At 49.1% G+C, this 6,036-nt stretch overlaps 1 long non-coding RNA gene across 1 annotated transcript; it reads right to left on the minus strand.

The window, feature by feature from the left end:
- Positions 1–3,010: 3,010 nt before the first annotated feature.
- Positions 3,011–5,013, minus strand: LOC120319728. Its single transcript, XR_005559814.1, has 3 exons — positions 4,906–5,013; positions 4,426–4,545; positions 3,011–3,387 (listed from the first exon to the last, which is right to left on the minus strand). It is a non-coding gene; the product is annotated as an uncharacterized LOC120319728 (long non-coding RNA).
- Positions 5,014–6,036: the final 1,023 nt, after the last annotated feature.

The following is a 6,036-nucleotide window of genomic DNA, read 5'->3' on the forward strand; positions in this document are numbered from 1 at the left end:
ATCCTTGTTGCTCTTCTCTGCCCTCTTTCCAGAGTCTCAACATCTGTTTTACATCGTGGTGACCAAAACTGGATGCAGGATTCCAAGCATTTTCATTAGGGCTGCTCTCCGGCGTGTTTCCCATGAAATGAAAATAGTCAAGTCTTTTCCTGTTTTGTTTTGTTGTTGTTGTTTTGCAATCTGACCATTCACCTCCCCCCCCCCGCCTGCAATCAACAACAACAACTTGACCTGTAGCTCAACCATTGCTCCCAGCTGGTTTTGTGACATCATTGGTGAAGCTGAGGTCCTTTTAAGCTAGATGGTCCCCTCTGGCTGGGACGGGGAAGGGGAGACACCTCACCCAGTAAATGGATCCAGGGTTCTAGCCCAAAGTCGGACGCCGAGAAAACATCAAATGCTAAACTAGGAAAGGTAGATTGTCCGAGGTCAACTCAACCAGGTATGATGGTTCTCGGCTGCTTTTTAGGGACCCCCCAGAACATTTTCATCAAAATGTCGGTTGGGGCTTGTTTGAACTTCATTGCCAATGTTCAGCTCGACGGTCTCCGTCGAATTATTGAAGGGATGGTTTGTCGTTTGTGGCTAAAAAGCTTGCTCCTCTCCAGGAGGTGTGCTTGTCGGGCACATCACACACACACACACACATACACACACACACACAACCAGTCATGCTTTCGTGGACCTGGATATCCCTGGAGGATTGGAATTGGTGTAAAAGCTCAAATCCCAGTTTGCAAGAAATTAGACCCCTGGCTGGGCAGAAGGGCAGGGATGGTGAGTTTCACGTGTTCCATTAGGGAAAAGGTGTGGTTTTCTACAGCAGGGCTTTTCAACCAGTGGTACGGGTACCACCTGTGGTACATGGGCACCTGGCAGGCGGTACGCGACCATCCTAGAAAAGGGGTAGCAGGGGAGGGGAATGAGCTGAACCGGTGGCAGCACCGCACAAGCCTGAGCGAGAGACGGCTGGAGCTGCAGGGCTGTCAGGGCTCAGCAGAAGCCCCAGGATCAGTGCCGCTTTCCAGCTGATCGGCGCTTCTTCGGGGATATCAGGGCTCAGCGGAAGCCCCAGGATCAGCGCTTCTTCGGGACTGTCAGGGCTAAGCAGAAGCGCCAGGATCAGCGCCAGGCTCCAGCTGGAGCTCGGCGCTGATCCTGGCGCTTCTGCTGAGCCCAGAAGAAGCGCCGATCAGCTGGAATGTTGCAGCCTCTCCAGGGTCTTGTGATTTACATTCAGATGCGTGGCTACTGATTCATATTTATGACGGTCACATCATCCCAGGGTCATGTGAAGGGACCAAAACCTGCTGCAACCACCCAGCAGACAGGGGGAAATAAAAACCAAACACCCCCCATCCCACCCCAGCTGCCAATCCTCAACAGAAATGCTCACAACAATGAAAACCTCGGACAGGAGAAAGAACGCCACCGGGCGGGCAGACAGGTGTCTTGCTTGGCTGTGCCTTGGGGGGCACTTTTTTCAGTGCCATTGTAACTTCGAACAGTCACTAAGTGAACTGTTGTAAGTCGAGGACTACTTCATTACTTTTTTCCTTTTTTGGGGGGTTCATCAAGTTTTTGACACCTTGCTAGCCGACTGGTGGTACTCGAATATTGCCATATCCGAAAAGTGATACAGTGGGTGAAAAGGTTGAAAAGCCCTGTTCTACAGCAATATTCTTCATCTTCAACAACTTTAAGTTGGGTGGACTTCAACTTCCAGAATTCCTCAGCCAGCCTGGCCCAAGACCCGTTCCTCAACCTCAGCAACTTTTAGTTGGGTGGACTTCAACTCCCAGAATTCCTCAGCCAGCCTGGCCTAAGATCTGTTTCTCCATGCTGGTTGAGGAATTCTGGGAGTTGTAGTCCACCCATCTTAAAGTCGCCGAGGTTGACAAACAGTGCCGTCCTCCTGGAGTTGTCGGGCAAGGAAAGTCCATCAGGTTGCGTCTCCTGAGCTTCCGTCGCCACATTGTGATGGCCATCTGGACCCACTTCTGTTCTTCTCCAGGGCCACCGCCATGGATTGCCTGGAGACATCTCTACCACCATCAACACCATTGTCCCCGTTCCGGTCATCTTCTGGTAGCCAAGCCGAGACAACACCGAGAAATGATGGTGGGTTTCTGGGGACCCTTCTTAGTGGCCTCAAGATGTTCCTGAGCCTCATCGTGTTCCTGGGGCTTTGTGCGTTCACGGCCTACGTGGCCTTGCTCTGCACCACCCTCTTTTGGGCGGCCCTCCAGGTCTTCTTCAGCACCCTCGTCCCATCGGCACTGCTCATCTTCCAGTTCTTGCTCTCTGCCCTGCTTCTCCTCTTCTGCCTGCAGTGGATGAGGGAGGTGTTGGCCCTACAGTTCCGCTGCAATGACCCCCTATGACGAGCCTTCATTGAATAGAGCCCCATCTTGGAAGATGAAGTCCCGGGCTGGATTTCTTGGAAAGGGGCAGCGTCTCTAAGTTTGGGCACCCCCGTGTTTGGGTGAGGTCAGGCGGTGGTTCAGAAGAGCAGAAGAGCAGAGAGTTGGGAGGGATCTTGGCGGTCATCTAGTCCAACCCGCTGCCAATGGTTCTCCAATCTGTTCTTAAAGGCCTCCGATGAGGGAGCGCCCACAACGTCTGGAGGCAAGTTGTTCTGCTGAGTAATCGTCCTCTCTGTATTTTAATCCCCGTATTCAGCTTTCTTTCTGATTTAATGGTGGGTTGTTGTTTTTTTTTTTCCTCCGTAGTGTAAATACCATTTATGTTTTGAGGACCGGATCTGGTCACTTTTTTTTTTTAATCTGAAAAAATGTGAAGCATCAAATTTAAACCAGGGGGAAGGGGGAGGTGACCGTGTAAGTGTCAGGTGATTTTATTAGCACATGTGGCGCAAGTCCAGAACTTCAATTGGTGTCCCTGAGTGGTCCTGATGTTCTACTAGCACAGGAGTAGGCAACCTTGGCTCTTTTATGACTCGTGGACGTCAATTCCCAGAATTCCTGAGCCAGCCATGCTGGCTCAGGAATTCTGGGAGTTGACGTCCACGAGTCATAAAAGAGCCAAGGTTGCCTACCTCTGCACCAGCATCTTAGGACTTGGCTTCCTAGACCCAGGAGACGACAGCCGAGATGACCATCAGCAGCAACGCTGAGAGGAGGAAGTAGTAGATGTGGAGTCTCAGGTGGGAACTGATGCGGATCAAATCCACGAAAGGGAAGGCCTGGGGATCCATCCCGAAGTTCACGCAGAACTGCTCGTGGACCATCTCATTCCCCAAGAAGTAGTAGACGGACCAGATCAGAAGGCAGAAGTTGAAACTCGCCGTTAACGTCTCCCACATGCTGTTGCTTCCGTCTTCCTAAGATGGACCAGAGCATTGCGCGTCATCAAGCAGGACCTTCCCTGGAAAAGATAAATGGATGGATGGATGGATGGATGAATTGCTGGATGGAGGGAAGGAGGGATGGATAAATGGATGGATGAATTGATGGGTGGATGAATTGATGGATGGATGGATGGATGGATGGATGGATGGATGGATGGATTGATGGATGGTTATATGAATGGATGGATTGATGGAGGGATGGATAGATGGATGGATAAATTGATGAATGGATGGATGGATGAATGGGTGGATAGATGAATGGATGGATTGATGGATGGATGGATAATGATGAATGGATGGATGAATGGATGGATGGATTGATGGATGGATGGATTGATGGATGGATGGATAAATGGATGGATGGATGGATGGATGAATTGATGGATGGATGAATTGATGAATGGATGGATGGATGGATGAATTGATGAATGGATGGATGGATGGATGGATAAATTGATGAATGGATGGATAGATGGATGGATGGATAGATTGATGGATGGATGGATGGATGGATAAATTGATGAGTGAATTAATTGCTGGATAGATGGATGAATTGATGGATGGATGGATAAATTGATGGGTGAATGAATTGATGTATGGATGGACGGATAGATGCATGGATGCATGGATGGCTTGATGGATGGATGGGTGGATGAATTGATATATGAATGGATAAATTGATGGGTGAATGAATTGCTGGCTGGCTGGATTGATGGATGGATGGATGGATGGATGGATGGATGGATGGATGGATGGATAAATTGGATGGCTGGATGGATGGGTGGGCGGATGGATGGATAGATAAATTGATGGATGAATGCTGGATGGATGGATGGATGTTATCAGAAACAAACCAACATTCTAAGCTTAGTTAATGTTACCTTTGGCAAGATATGGATATAAAAAAAATAGGGTGGGTCAACCAAGCCTGTAGGGTTAATTTATGTACTGTACGTACCAAGAATGTGGATGACTATTGTAGCCAAATCAAGAGCTGCATCTAAACAGAGCAACTAACTCATTGAAAACAAATCCCTGATCTAGGAATAACTTACCACACTGTGTGAATGTAGTCTTCACAGCTTTATCTGACCTGGTTCGGTCTGTGGTGTGAATCAAGTCTCTTGCTGAGCATCTCCTAAGATCTCAAGGGTTGACCCATAGCCTAAATTTGACTGAAATAACAGAACAACAGAGTTGGAAGGGAACTTGGAGGTCTTCTAGTCCAACCCTCTGCTATACCATTTCAAATGGCTGCCCAGTTTCTTCTTTAAAACCTCCAGTGTTGGAGCATCCAGAATTTCTGGAGGCAAGATGTTCCACTGGCCGATTGTTCTCACTGTCAGGAAATTCCTCCTTAGTTCCAGGTTGCTTCTCTCCTTGATGGGTTTCCATCCGTTGCTTCTTATCCGGCTTTCAGGATCTTTGGAGAAGAGCTTGACAACCCCCCCCCAGTTCTTTGGGGCAGCCCCTCAGACATTTTAACCTTTGACTGGTGGGCTCCAGACCTCTCCAGAAGCAGGCCCAAATCTCACCTGAAAAATGGAGCAGCTGGAAGCTGGCGGGAGCCAAAGCTCCCTCCAGCTGATCTGCGGATCATCAATGGGTCCATCTTCCACTTCCCAGCCTCTCGGAAAAGCTCCATTGTGAAGCAGAGAGTGAAGCCCCCGCCCATCTCTGAGGTCACTGACCAATCAAGTGGAACCTTCTCTTCCATTGACAGCTCCAGTCCCAGAGATAGAAGCCTGGCTTGTTTTGCTCAACCTATCCCAGAGGTGAGAACGAACTGGTGGACTACAGAAGACAATAGTCTATTGCAGTGTTTCCCAAACTTGACAATTTTAAGGCATGAGGACTTCAACTCCCAGAATTCCACAGCCAGCAACGCTGGCTGTGGAATTCTGGGAGTTGAAGTCCACATGCCTTAAAATTGTCAAGTTTGGGAAACATTGGTCTACTGCAAGGGTCTCCAGACTTGGCCACTGTAAGACTTGTGGACTTCAATCCCCAGAATTCCCCAGCCACGTGGCTGACTAAGGAATTCTGGGAGCTGAAGTTGACAAGTTGCTAAATTAGGAGACCCCTGTTTTAGTAGCTCGCCCCACTAAAATATGAACTGAGAGCAAACGCCACTCCTTACTAGCACTGATGGTGTTCCCTAGTTGGGTCATGAAACGTCTGCAAGCTCAGAAAGCACCAAGGACCCCATAGGCTTCCTCCTCCTCCTCCTCCTCCTCCTCCTCCTCCTCCTCCTCCTCCTCCTCTGCCTCTTCCTTCTCTTCAATCCCTCTCCCTTCTAGCATTGATGATGTTCCCTAGTTGGGTCATGAAATGTCTGCAAGAAAACCACCCAGCTCAGAGAGCACCAAGGAGTCCACAGTCTTTTTTCCGCACATCTTAAAGGTCCAGGTTTAGCACCCTTCTCTGAGGAGTTGTCCTCCTTGCTTTTTCATTCTCCTTCAACCTCCCGCAGGGTTAAGGTCCGGGGGTCCTGCGTTGTGCCTAAACAGAGATCGTAACACCTGCCTTGAGTTTTTCCAGAGTTCTCCTTTTTATTCATGGTTGCTTCTCAAGGGCAACCGAGATCCTTAAGGAAAAAGACGAGGGGCAGGATAAAAACGAGGTTACAGAAGATGAGCCCGGCACGGACCAGGAAGTAAACCATC

This window comes from Crotalus tigris, unplaced genomic scaffold (assembly GCF_016545835.1).
Source record: "Crotalus tigris isolate CLP2741 ecotype Arizona unplaced genomic scaffold, ASM1654583v1 scf7180000020941.558017, whole genome shotgun sequence".
NCBI classification, from domain to species: Eukaryota; Metazoa; Chordata; class Lepidosauria; order Squamata; family Viperidae; genus Crotalus; species Crotalus tigris.